Consider the following 15,364-nt stretch of genomic DNA (forward strand, 5'->3'; position numbering starts at 1 on the left):
TCTGGCTTCATGTGGGGTTCTACAGTTGAACAAAAGTCAGCAAAGGCCTGAAATACAAGAGGGTAGAAACACTGAAAAGCAAAGACTTCAATTAGACAAAATACAAGATTCTATGTTCTGGGAAAAAAGGTGGTTACAATTCTCTGTTGAGATTTAGCAGTGCTTTCCACATCCAAAGGTTACTGGTGAAGTTTTGTGCATCAATTTGATTTTTCCATGCTTTGTCCATCAGTTTCCTGTAAGTAAATGGGAATCCTAAAGACTTAGGTCAAGGTTGCTGTCATGATAGATCAAGAAATGTTAGGGATGTTTCTGGGTCCTACACTTAAAATGGTGTTTTTATATAATGTATCTGGGAAAAGAATAAGCAGACTTTCTAATACGATCTTTTCTTAGTAATCCTACAGAGTAAATGCCTGAATTATACTGTGATCTGCTGCTGCAAGACTTTAGGTAAACTGGTGCTGCAGCTGAATCCAAACAAACACAGTTTTACAGCTGTATCTCATCTTAATACTTTGATGCCTCAAAGAAAGAAACAAAAACAAAACCCAGAAACGTATGCTGTTTTTATCTGTGCTTGTTTCACTGAAATAGTGTTTTCAAACTGAAATATTGGGAAATATTGAAAAGTAATGAATCCATTTCAATCAATTTTAATTCCAGTATAAGAGGAAGTAATACCACTTGTTGAAAACAAAGCAATCATTTCTTACAGCTAAATTTGCAAGAGACTTATTGCTGTCTGGAGGGAGGTAAAGCTGGATGCTTCCCTTCTTCTACCTTCCCATTACTTGACTTTCAGTGCTGTTTGATATATTCTAGTGAAGTTTCTCTGTATCCTGTGACTCTTATTTTTCTTCCCTTAAATCAGCCCTCCTACACAAACAGAATTATTTTTTCCCAGTTTTAACTTGGAACTTGGACTTTAGTATGGAAAAATGTAGGTATCTGTTTTATAAAAATACTTTATTAATGAAAGATATCTTGATTTAAAATCAAGTTGTTAGGGAAATTTGGAATTATAGTAATACTAGAATAAAATTAAAAATAAAAGTAAGAGTAGAAAGAGCATTGAGTCCCTATTTTGTGTTATTTTACTGAGGTTTTTTGCAAGCTAACTTTCTGGTCTGTGTGTATTTTGTGATTGAAATAAGCCAAAATCTTCTTACAGTGCTTATTCATCATTTAGCACCCAATAATCATTTTTACTGGTTGTTGCCTAAACCTTTTACTAACTGGTTTCCCTTTAAATCTATGAGGGTTATGGATTTTATGTGGATATATTAAAAAGTTGAAAAATTTTACTTCTATACTACAAAGAAAGGCAGGAGCCTCCTTCTTTGGAGGAACACCGTGAGGACTCTGTGAAGGTTTGCAAGGAAAACACCCCAGTGGATGTTTTCCCTGGAAGGGGAGACCTGCAATGAAGAGTCTGCCCAAGTATCTTCAGGTTGTCAACAGCAGGTCTTGATTTTCACCCTTTCCTTCATTTATAAACTGGTCCCTCCACATACAGTGGGCTGAGGTAAACCATGAAACAAACATCCGGATGACAAACAGCACTGAACATTGGCTTCATATTGGCTTTCATATTTAACACTGAGTTTTTCCATAGCTGATTTCAGACTTCTGAACTAAAGAGCAAAAATTCACTGCTCAGCATAGCTGCTACCTTACTAGCATAGGCAAGACTGTCTTTACCTACAGGTTGCCTTTGGCAGCAGTATGGCTTGAGGCACATGTTTCCTTGTGCCTGTGCTGGAATTATCAGCAGTGATCCAATATAATTTTAAACTTTTATAGGCAATTCTTCGAGTAGATGTTTTAAAATTGAAATGCACTAATCTCTTATGAAAAGCTATGATGCAGATATAAATAAGACAGTTTGAAGCAAGTCACATTTTCTACCAAAAATTTAATGCTGAAAGTAAGAGATTAACAGGGTCTAATTTCAATCTAACAGGTTAACAAGAGTCTAGTATCAAACCTTCATCCCACACACTAGGGCTATTACAAACACAGGTCTCATCCACATCCCAAGCAGGGGTCAGAAATCCCAGACTTGGATGAGCGCTGGAAAATCTCCAAGGTAATAGCAGTGGGAGACCCTGGAATTTTTGAACTTGCCAGGAGATGTCAAAAAATTTAAAAAGCAGACAAAAATCAAACCCAAAACTAAAATTTAAAAAAAAACTGCGTGTACTCCATTTAAAATACACAGTAGCAGAAGAGTATTTGACTTGGCAATTTAAAAATTGGAAGATAAATTCACTTTTCTTGAATAGTTAGGCACTGTTATAGATAGCTCTGCCTTTTTTACAAGGTGTGTTTTACACACTTATTCATACGTATGAAGGAAAAAGCTTGATCTGTGCTTCTACGCCCATTACTTGTGAGAGTAATTCCTTGCAGTGCAGTGAAGGCAGCTGTAAGGACTGCTTGCATCATTAAAGACCCACAGGACCAGGCCTATCTTTTGTTATGGATGTTGAGACTGAGATCACTGTAACAAGAAACTTTCACAACTTTTAAAATACAGAGAAACAAGTATTTCATCCTAGATTTCACCCTGAAGTCTGTCATTACCAGTTAACTAACAGTTCCCTCTGAAGAGAGCCCACAATGCAAAAGTATATTTTCGGAGTTTCAAGAGGCTGTCAATGTCACCCAGTCTTCCAGGCAAATTCATTAGGCCAGAATTAAATACTTACTGCGGAGGAAAATATAGGAAGAGAAACTTCAGCCTTTGTCACCCATACTTTTGTTAACTTAGACTTTGCCAGATTTGCCGCATGTCACAACCGGCGCTTGCCGGGGCCATTGAGTCACCAAGAATGCATTCGCTTTGTGAAGTAGTTTCCGCTTGCATGTGACAAAGCAGCTAGCTGGCTAGTCAGCCCCAGTCAGTGTCTATTTATGGCAAAAAATCAAAAAAGAATGTCCTGCATTTGTGGCTCAACAATAATGAACATGGCTAAATCTGAAAATGAACAAAGGGAAGTGAACAGCTTTTTAAATCCTGAAGAACATTCGATTCTTGGTGTCCTTTTTGTTCCAATTGTTTGGGCTGAAGGCTATGAAAGGACCACCTGTTGGGCTGCCATTTTGGGATTGTGCTAAATGCAGGGATTGCATGAAAGAACACTTTCCAAAATAACCTGGTATTATTATTCACTTACTTTATAGTAAAGCTGCATTCAGAACCTGTAGGAAAGTGTAAGTCTTTTTTTTCTAAGTGAAATTTAAAGCTGTAAGTTCTCTATAAACACACTTACTGTGGATGCATGATTTTATAGTGACAATCATGATTTTTTAAAAGGAGCTCAATTAAGCCTTTGATACAGCAATAAGTTCCTCTGTAATAGAAAACTAACCATTTGAAGTAATAAATACAAGATGAAGGAGTGATTAAGTTATAAAGGACTGAGTATCTCTGAGGATTAAATTAGCAAGGACTACTTGCACAAAATGTAACTTAAATATTTATTTTGTTTCTGGCACGAACTTGAAATTTTTAGTGGAGGCAATTATTTTTATTATCTATGAGAATGTTCTTGAGTGTAATTTGTTTTTGCTTAAAAGACTGCATTGAATTGTGCTAAAATCTTACTGAATTTTGAAAAAGTTTACCGTAAACCAGTATAAACATTTCATTTAGAAATATGAAAGATGTATTAATTTACTATGGATTTTTATTTTTATATTTTGTACAGTCAAGTGATAATGATTAGTTACACAATAAAACCAGGATAAATGTTGCCTAAATTAAAAAAGAATGAGTAATTTATGTTTTATAAACATCAAATCATCCAACTTTAAGTTTTGAAGTTGAGACATTCACACACGGAAACTTCCACCTGGCTCCAATAAATACACCCATTAATGTATTAACACAGCATTGTATTAACTTTCTATGGTTCTTGAATAACCTCTACTTAGAGGCAATGCTAATAACATATAGAATAGCAAGGAACAAATGTTTTTTCCAAAATAGGCTTTCTTTATGCAACTATGATGAATTCTGAATTTATTTATGTAGTCTCCCTGTATTTACATATCTCCTTTAATTTTTCTTAAATATAGATGCCTGTGTAAGCTTACTGACAGAGGTATTTTATTTACCAGTATGAGCAATGAGCTTTCTTCATGTGTATCTGAACTTCCACACTCACCTCATGCTACACAACACTCATTTCCGAAAATTTACATGAATTTTATCTGCCTTCATGGTTGGAGCTGGGTTACACAACTAACTGGAGGGATAGCAGATAGGAATGTCTGCATGAATAGCTGGATATACTTCCAGCTGATTTCACCTGTTTCAATCACAAAAGTTATAGCTAAAACTCAGGTGGTAAATCTCTTGGATTTTGCTTATTTTTCATCCTCAGAAAAGGGAAGGTAATTGTACATCTGAAAATAAACCATAAATACATTAGTGTAGGTAAAAGAGTGTTTATTTCCTAGAAACCTCCTGTGTGTCTTAAAGTAGCAGAAACTGAGCTTAATGTATCACAACCACTACTTCTGAAAGTTAAAACATAATTTTAAATATACTGCAATGGGTTAAAGTGGCTCCAAGAAAATATTAATTTTGTTGGTCAGACAAAACTACTAGTCAAGCAGATTTTTACGTGTGGATTGAACTATATTTCTTACATTAAAAAGAATTAGATTTTTATCTGACTATCAGTTCAGAGGAGGAAAAGGTGAAGTGGAACGTTGTACAATGCACAAATATAAATTAATGTCTTGGTTTATTGTTCACCGTACCATAAAAGGCATGTACTACACACAGCTATTCTATCAGGGAGTTATAGAAACTGAAGCTAGCAAGCAAAAATGACTTATGTCTGAATAAAAATATGTATATTTGGAAGAGATACAATATGTTTGGAACCCTGAGGGTTAATGAGAGGTAAGCTGGTGAAGGGGGGAGATGAGATAAGGGAAATAATAGAAGCTGAATAGATGAAAGAAGTGATTCAGTGGAGAAGCATTGTTGATCACAGCTAGGTGTCAGAAACAAACTAGAAAAATGGGAAGTGCTTTAACATTGGCAGGAAAATAATATTTAAAACAAGAACTTATACCACATACTAAAAAGTAGAGGAAAATAAGAAATAATAAAAAGCTTTCAGGCTTTCTTTGGTATGCATCAATGAAAAACAGTGCAAGCAAGCAAGAAAGAAAGCACTGAAATGGAATCCTTTCCAAAGGTATCTTGGGGAGAGAGGCTTATTGTCCCATTCTTTTCACATCAAGAATTTAATTTTGCATTCTCTTTGTCTGTCTTGAGATATACTTGCAGTTATTCTACTATGAGTACTTTTTCGTTCTTTTCATCTAGTTAGGTAGTCTACACTGGCAGAGAGAGAGCCAGAGTGGGGGAAATTTAGCTGTGAATTAAATCATCTGGCTGTCTCTTGCCAATGTGATTCTTCAATAAAGTTTGAACTGTACTCAAATGTAGAGTGGCATCCTCTTTCCCGAATACTAGAGAGAACTGCAGTTCTTCAATTTCCCTAATTTTCTGTTCCCATTTTTAACATCTGTTTTTACAGAGAAATTATATCTATCTGTACCATCCAGATTTCATTATGCTTCTGCTAGACAGGATGCAGATATAGCGATCATCTATTTACCTATATTTCACTTCAAGAAACTTGAAAAAAAGGTACCGACTTAAATTGTCCCTCTGGAAAGACCTACCCTAAAATATTATTAGCTAAACATTAAAACCCCAAAAATGCTATTTGCTTTTTAGTGCCAGGGACATTCCGGTTCCTATGTACACATACTGTTTACACCCATCCCCCACGAATTCTTAAGACAGTTTCTCTTATATTAAGCTTCCCTTTGGTGCCCATAGCAACACCACCTAGTACTGAAATGTTCCTGCAGGGTTTGCAGGAGTCCTTTCAAAACAAAATGCTGATTCTGCAGTTATGGCACACCCAGCTACTTATATCAGATTCACAGTCTGAGCCCTCGGTAGCACGCGGAAGGTTATTCACCTGACCACCGACTGTCCTCATCCTCGTTAGGGATGAAACACCTTGCGTATGTTTTGGTTTGAGTTTTCTTCCCACCAAAACCAACTTGGGGATTTTGCAGTTTAATTAACTGTTTGAAGAAATGGAAGAAGGTGGTGGGGTTTGCAATGAATTCTGCTGTTTTATTTTAATTTCTCTATTTCCAAGTGCATTGATGAGCAAGTTGACCTTTTGCCCTCTTGTCAGCTTGGGATCCACTTTCTAATCTTGAGGGCAATGGTGTGAAGGCAGAAAAGGTACATTTGGTTAAAAACCAAACTGGGAGAAGTTTATGGGAAGTCGCAATGGCTGTCTCCTGTCCTGCAGCTCAGAAACTTTTACCAGAGCTTGTTGTACTGGGAGCCCAGAACCCTCAGGATACCTGCTAATGGTGAGCTGGACATCTGACAGGAGCCACGTTAGGGTAAAAGGGAAGGCCCATGCCATTGCCACTGCCCCTGTCTACCAGTGTGCCTCGGGATTGAGGAGACTCTAAAACAGCTATGTGAGCCTGTTGCCTCTGTGTCTCGTCACTGCATTCTGGAGATGCCAGCAGGTCTCCAGTGGAGCGGAAAAGGCTGAGGAGATTCCCCAAGGCATGCTCAGACCTCTTAGCACCCTGTTCCAGATCTTCAGGCTGAAAAGAAATCGTGTTGCTTCCAACCACCAGAGCCATGCACATTGTCAGTACCAGTCATTTACATGATTTTGGCTCAAGAAGGAAAGAAAGGATGAGGGTAGTGACAATATGCACTTTGTTCATTCATTTTGAACACAGTATTTCATTTAAATTCTGTGCTGTGCCATGCTGCGTGCTAGAAAATGTACCCTAGGATATTTTTAAAGCTATAAAAGTTCAGTAAATGGAGACTTCCCTGCAGGACTCAGCTATTAAATCTTTGCTGGAAAGTGGGAGCCATGTCCATTAAAAAATCTAATCACATCTTTGTACTACTAAAGTATGCTTGAATTCAGACGTTAATCGTGTAAATATTTGCCAGTTATATATCGTGTAGAACAAATGCCACAATTTGGCAGAGTCAAATAACGCCTTATCTCTGAAGTTATCTTGAGAACATGGAAATATTTGGGACATGTGTTCAGAGTGAAGGTAGAACATTTGCCACAGCGAAGCAAAAATAATCCCTTCCCTTGCCATCATTTAGCAAGAGAAAAGTTCACCTGGAGTGCAGCTGCATAGACCATGTACTGTGCACCGTGGTGCAGGCTGAGCTCTGCTCCCTGCTCTGAGCACAGTGTGCCTGCCCAGGCACAGCCCCTGCCTGGGGTCCTCGCCAGCAGCACTCTGAGAAGGAGATGGATGTTGCTGGTGTATATAATGTAGACATAACATTTGGACATTTGTACAGAAAGTGGGCAAGGGTTCGTAAGAGCCCCCTCAGCCCTGTTGGTGCTCTGAGAGATGCCTTAGGTGGTGGTGACAGGGAGTCAGATGCAGGTGTGCAGCAGGCTGTGCTCTGAAAAGAAAAACAAGGCCTTGTAAAAAGGAGAGCTTGAAATTTCTTTGGAGAAGATGGGCCACAAATCACTCTCCTCTGTGTTGGCTTCAGCAGAGTCATTCCAGAGCAGGAATAGAGCTGTAACAATGGTGTCCTGGGGTGCAGCATGCACACATTTCTTCCTTGCAACCTTCACATATACTGTAAAAAAAAAGTAATTCTGAATAACTAAGATTTTAATTCTAAGTTTAATTCCGAATTTACTGTTTGTTAAAAAAAAATAAAAAGTTTTTTATGAGTCAAATATCCTTTTCAACTTGCAAGGGAATATGAATGATTTCTAACATTACTATTGGACAATTGTATTTTTATCTGATGTCATTCTTCTTACCCAGCGTTAAATTCCCCATTACCAACAATTAACTCTTTATACAGTCATTGCTATGCTGACTTGAGAAAAATCAAATCTCAGGAAATTTCTTTTGTTTCAAGACTGGACACCTGCTGGGCATATCTAGCCCATAGGACAGTTTCTTGCACCCTTCTGGGAATATAGCTTGGGTAGAGGAAAACAAAATTAGGGGTAGTATCATATTTGTTGCAGGAATGGAGGTTTACAGCAGGGAGGGAAGGATGAATTTGCAGCCCAGCTTGGATCTGGCAGGATTTATCTGATAATTTATCAAGAAGTGCTCCATTAACATTTCTATACTGGACAGGCTCAGAGCACTGGGTGGGAGTTAGAAGTGTCATCCAAACACACCGGAGTGGTTGAACACAACTGGCACAGACAGGTCTAGGTAGGAGTTCTAGAAAATACAGATCAAGAATCTGGACCAGTGCATTTTTTTATGAACATAAGGGCTAGAAATATCATTTTTACAAATGATTTATGCTGAATCTCAGATTTTCATCAAGGGTGGGTTTTTTTTGTTTATTTGTTTTTTATACTCTCCTTTCTATCTTATTATTCGGGAGTATTTCTTTTTTGTGAAGGAATTCTGATGCTACACAAACTTTCCAGGAGAAAAAAAAACACCCTGTTTTTGTTAGGATGAATTTCAAGTAGAAACTGAAATCTGTAAGAATTGTTTATCCTCCATTTCTTAAGAAAATTTTCGTATGAAGATGCATTAATCCTGTCAACAAAATATCCAGTTCACAACAAACTGTATCTTCCTTGTATTTATTTGTTATTTAGATTTCAGAAAGATCCAAGATGTGGGTCCCAATTCATCACTGCATTAGTTTTGGTTTATGTTTGCATAAAGTTGTTGGTTTGGGATTAATTTAAGTTAGTATAAAAATTTTTTAAGACATATGCTACCCTTAGAAAGTTCCTGGAAAAACTCATAATGAAATTTTTCTCAAGATAGTTTCTAATGATAATAATAAATCACATCAAAGCTGTCTGTGTGCATGTGAGGCAATGCATATTTTATATTAAAAAAAAAAAAAGAAGATAAGAAAAATTACCAAATGCAAGAATTACTGTGTAATTCAGGGCTGTCAGGTTGCTCTCATTGCTAAATCTTGTCCCAGTTCTTAATACAAACTGGTAGTCTGTGTTTCTTGCTATGGCGATCCTAGAATCCCTTCTGAAAAACTGTTTTGCTACCTGTAGGTGCTACTGAGAGGAAGTCTGGGCCTGTGCCCAGCTATGGTTAGCTTTAAAAAATTCTCTCTGCTGATAGTCAGAATCAATATTTACCAAGTCAAGAAATGCCATTCCTCGTCTGAACACTTTGTATGCTTGTCCCCAGTTACAACCCATCCCTTTGTTATCATTTTGCTCCTCTGAAAAAACACAGATTCTTTTCTTAGAATTATGAAAAATCAAAGTCGTTGATAGTAGAAGTTATTCTTTAACAAGTAAAGCAGTAATCAGATATCTGATACACAAGCTTGAAGAATGAAGCATAGTTAATTTAAGAGGAATTATGGGTTTCATCCCCTGAAACTATAAGAGCCATGCAGATTAGTTGCTTTTAATCCCATTTAACTAAAGCTCCCCATTTCATTCTCCTAATCTTTCCTCCTAAAAAAGTCCTTCCAACTTCTCAGTCATGTTTTCTATCCTCCTTGGAATTTCTCTCTATTAGTCTACATATTTTGAGCATAAAGAGAGGCCCAGGGTGAATGCAGGATTCTAGGAGGGACTCAGTCACCATTGTGCTAAATCCGTAATTAAAAAGGGTTAAAGTTAATATATTTAAGCTACAACAGCGAAACCACTTGATCACACATGACAACAGAAGTATTTATAATTATAGTGATTGTCTTACCTCTCAAATGGTCAGACTTAGAGTGTTTAATCTGTACAGGTTTCTTCTCTATAATGAAGATTTTAAGGACATTTCCAAGACAGTGCAAATTTCACTTGAATTGTGGAAAGGGAATTATTTTTAAAGGGTTTAAAAAATCTTATACCTTGGTGCTTTTGGTCTGCAAATAACAATCTCTTATCCACCTTCACTTTAACACTGATCTTTCTATCTCGGTGTAGCAGGACCTGTACCTTCCAGCAGCACCCTCGGTATGCAGCCACAGAGCAGGCAGGACGATGCACAGTAGCAACAGCTGCAAATAACATTTTCAAAACCTTTTTGTGCACTTTTACTGAAATGTTTAAATAACACAGTGGAGATGAGGAAAACCCACATATTCAAGCCATCAAGCATTAACTGAATGCAAACAGAATTTACCTGTTTAAATTTATTATTTAAATTTTCTCCAAACTATGCTAAAAAACCCCAGCTGCATACAGGAACCCCAAAGCTATTGACTGCAAAGGTGTAGTATTAGACTCTGAGACACCAGATACAATCATGCAACCATAATCTGTTTGGTTTATTACTTTTCTGACCTATAATCAAAGCTGATAATTTTAAATTCCAGAACAACATCCATGACACAGATGGGCATGAATACACTGCCTTGGAACCCCTCTCATGCATTGGGACCCCAACAGGGTAATGACAGTTCCCACCTTACAAAAGGTCTCTGATCTGAAAGGATTCCCCCTGACATAAATTCTCAGTACTTTAAATGGTCAGACTTACAGGCATAGGGGTCAGGAAGTTTAGGTTTTGGTTTTGTTGCTTTTTTTTTTTTCTCCCCAACCAGAGATGCAAGAGAATTAATCCAAGCAGTTAACTTGTGAAAATAAATTGTGTTCTCTCCAAAGACTAATTTAGTGGCACAAAGTATATATGCATGTGCACCTTACCCCCCCCAGACACACCTGCACAATTATACACGCGCACACACACACACACACACACACATTTACATGAGGAGATTAACTGCATCTAAAAATTAATTACTTATCTGTATGCACACACGTGTTATTAAGATTCACGAAGACTATGCATAGATTTAGCTACAGGTTCTCCTTAGATTTCTAAAAATTTGACTCTAAGTATAATCATGATGCTTTTCATCCCTCTGCTCTTTACCTACAGACCGTGAGCATGTGATGTTCGTTGGTATACAGTATAGACAGGGGTCAGGGGAAGATGTATATAGACACATCTATTTATTTATCTGTATATGACCATCATGTATTATTTATAAAACGAGTTTATTGCATATACAAACAATAATTATTCTAAACATGCAATTATATATCCATATTTGTATGTCTATATAGATTTTTTGTCCTTAATAGAAAACTTGAACTGCAAGCAGCCATGTCAGAACTCAGATGGTTAACATTCACTTCTTGCTGTTTTATTGCATATTACTGTGCGCTCCTGAGCAGCAGGAGCAGATTCAGGCAATTACAATCAAGTCAGGGCACACGCCGTGGCTGAGCAACACGATCATGATGAGGATACTGATGAGGCACTTATCGAAAACCCCACATCATCCACACTCATCAGCCACAACATGTCACCCCAAATGAGGCATCAGCTGCCTTCAAATGGCTCATTGCACACTGTTTACAGCTTTCTTTGGACCCACTTTTGATTTTGCGGTCAGGACTTAGTTCAAACAGCAGCTGACTGGCATTGGCAAACCCCAGGATTCAGCCGAGCTGACTTCCCAGGAGTCAGGAGTGTTTTGACACGGGGCCTGACCAACGGAGAGGAAAGGTCCCGGTTCAGCCCCCACAAACATCAGCCCCTCTGAGAGCAGGAGGATGAGTTATTTCATAAGAGTTTGAAATCAGGAGAGGAAGTGCAGCACGAGAGAGGGGAAAAGCAAACAAACAAACAAACAGCCCCACAGCACTTTCTGGTATTTTTTATTCCCTACCTCCACCTTAACAAGCAACCAGCAAAAGGAAACACGGCAGAAACACTTTGGACCAGAGCCCTGTCATTTCTGGGACATCTTGAGTCACTTTGAAGGTGTAAAAGGGTCCTTAAAGTGGGGGCACAAGTCATTGGTTCTTTATTCAAAACTGTCTTTGTGTGGGAGTTGCACTAAGCTGCAAGAAAACTTTTCCTGAGCTGCAAACCTTTCCCCATTACTTACTGCGATTCAGCAAGACCTTTCTTTTTTATTTAGTTATTTCTCCATAAAGCAAGCAAGAAAGAATGAGCAAGGAAGGGTGAGAACACATGAACGGTTCCTCGGTATCAGCCCTCTGCCTGAGTGAGGGTCAGCGATAACACAAAAGGGAAAAACTCCAAAATAGAGAGACAGAGAGAGACTCCCTCCAGCACAGCTGATGGGCACTCAAAAAAGGGATTTAGAGACTCACCAGAATAGCAAAGACTATGTCCAGACTCTTGCCTAAATCAAGTGGAGTGAGAGTTCTGAGCCAGAGATTGGTTACTCCCACAGAGCATCACCCTGAGCTGAACTGGAGCTGAGATACTTTCTCCTGCCACCACTACCTAGAAACAGATATTTCCACAGCACGGATTAGAACTAATTTGTTTTGACAAATAGAGGTTTTTCTGATGAGAAAGTGCTGCGTCATGCAGTCCCTGACACTCTGCCAAAGAGAGGTGAAAGGACCTTAGGCTGAATAGAAATCTAGTCCTTGAACTTAAGATGTTAGCTGATGAAAATATATACTAATCAATTATTGTCAGTTTATATCCCTTTATGCGAGAGACTCGAAAAAATGAAACTATTTTACTTTATTCTTCTTTCTTTTTTATCTCATAATATCTTATGAATTTACTTTATTCATTTAAAATGATGACAAAGATCAAAATCCCTAGAGAATTACCAACATACCAATAAAAAAATCTTACTTTACAAATAGACAAGTTTATGAACTGAAAGATGAAGCTATTCCCCTGATCTTCCAAGCTATTTTAGGCCTGTAAAGTAAATAATTAGACATTAATCTTACAATTTTTCAATAAAGGTGAAAGAATATACATATAGTTACCTTCACGGTTACTGTCTGCACTGTCTACCTCAATAGTTCTCAAATTCTAGAAGGTAGCACACTCCCTCTGGATACTAAATTGTAACAGCATATTGCAACATGAAAACATTTGAAGGCGCGGGGGGGTGGGGGTGGGGGGAGGGAAGGATCCATGAAGGTTGTCCTACATCAATACATATATTTGAGGGCTTTTTTCTTGCTACTTTCATTTCTACCCTGTGTTGCACAATGCTTTTTCTCTTAGTGGCGGTTCTTCCTGCTGCTTACAAAGATTTTATTTACTGTTAAATAGAGGAAAAATATTTTCCAAAAAGGCAGAACAGATGGTCCCAGGAGAGATGGAGAATAATCTATACAATCCGTTTATTAGTCATATTTACTGAGACCATTCTTCCCTCCTTCCCCGGGCTAGTAAATGTCCTATCCAAGTCCTAAATCCATTAATATCCTCAGAAAAGCTTTAACTTATTGTTAGGACTCCTATCATGCTGTCTTCTCTGTGGTGCTCAGCAACATGAGCAGGAGGAGGAGGAGGAGGTAAGGAGTGTGCATGCGTTAAGATTGCACAGCATAAAATCCCTGAAAACTGCTTGACCGAAATAAAATTGAGCTGCTCGGCACAGCGCTGCAAAGACACGAAACTCTGTGAATGATGCTAGATAAGAACTGAAGCACCGGTGGTAAAGCATCCTAATTACAAACCTGCGGTGCAGGCGGAATAATGGACAGAGTGGCAGCTCTTGTAGCTTTGTAAAAAGGAGTGGAAGTTTGCATTTTTGTGGCTGTATCTTGAATTGAAGGGGGGGGGGAGGGGTGAGAGAGACTGTGTGTGTGTGTAAAGAACTGTTTTTGGGTCATCATCTTACGCTCTTTGTGATGCACATTCTAATTTAGGCAAAAGGGATGCATCTTTCAAATGCAGATCATGTTTGCATTAGAAGAGCAATGAGAACACTTGTCACTTTCAGAACATTTATGTGCTAGAAGTACTGTTAGCAGAAGAGCAGTTTAGATAAATTCAAGACTTTTTTTTGCTGATCACAAACATTAAGCTTCACACCTGAAACCCTCAACCCCCTGCTGTGCTCTAATCCTAGCACCATTCACCCTTAGAGACTCAAAGTGCTGTGCCACTGCTCTCAAACATTTGATTGCCCTTACTTTGAATGCCACCACCTGCAAAAATGCCTTTTTATTCCCTTTGAGCCTCTTGAGAAGGAAGTAAAAATGATAATTCATGACAAACATTAATTAATTGTTTACAAGATGATCTTTTCTTTTTCTAACTTCTGTTCAGCAGACACGTTGAGCTGCAAGACTCCACGCTTGATGCCAGAGCTTGTCAAGAGGTCTGCATTGTTGTTTATCACTCAGGCATAGGATAGACTGCAGGTCATTGTTTCTGCAGTTCAAGTAGGACTGTCTAGCTCTTGTTTGAAGAATGGAAGTGCCATGCATGAGTTACCCAGCATAAAAGAACTACCGGTTTTAAGAAGGAACAGGGATTTAGCTTCTAATGCAGAGTAAATAAACATTTTTCACCATCTCTTGCTCCATGTGATTTTGGAAAGGTCAAGAGGTGCCATTACAGTATTTTAAAAGCTTCAAATTATGTTTAAATAACATATCGCTAAACTCGGAGAAATCTTATCAGAATTTAGGAACCTATTGTTGGTTTAGTTCTCGAATTCATCATTAGAGGAAGACATATTTTGAACGGAATGTGCTGTTGTTATGAAGACTGAGATTACTTGGACATAGTTCTCCCACAAGCTAAAGCATAAACCCTTCCCCCCCAGCACCGCAGATTGGATTTAACTGAGTCCTTAAATTCAAGAATTAAATCTACCAAATTTGTTACACAACTCTAATAACTGACATGTGTATTCCAATGACAGACTAAAAGAGAAAAATGCAGTCTAATGTAAAACAATGAAAACAATTTAAAACAAATTTAAAATTGAAACCTGGGCTGCAAAATTTCTCTCCCTAAATTACGCTTATGCTGCTAAAGGTGAGCAAACAAGTTTGCAGAAGAACTGAGCTGTCACAACCTGGCTGAATTCATTAGAAACTGTGGTGACCAGCAGCTTTACAGATCAGACTTTTTATTTACTCATTTTTTTTTTTTTAGTATATAAACATATATTTGTTTACACACAGGTAAGCAAACATGTCTTGGAAATGTGGCTTTCGCTATACCTCTTGCAACAAAAGAATTCCAAGAACTTTAAACCACATCAAAAATCTGCTAAAAAGGTAAAGAGAGTGAAAGGTCTTACTTGCAGGAAGTGTACAGTAATATAGCTTCTTGCTGAACTCTGATTTCCACATTCCAAATTAGGAGCCCTTAGATCACGGCTGCAAGGCTAAAAATCAATGTTATATTTTCTGAGTCAATACTAAGGGTTGCACTTCACAGAGTTGGGGACTAATAAGGTATGCAGAAGGAGTAAAAGCAGTGCACAAAAAATTCAGGCCTTCGTCTTGGCGACGATCCAGCACAATGATGT

Source organism: Myiozetetes cayanensis, unplaced genomic scaffold, assembly GCF_022539395.1.
Source record: "Myiozetetes cayanensis isolate MyiCay16 unplaced genomic scaffold, myiCay2020 scf6-25, whole genome shotgun sequence".
NCBI classification, from domain to species: Eukaryota; Metazoa; Chordata; class Aves; order Passeriformes; family Tyrannidae; genus Myiozetetes; species Myiozetetes cayanensis.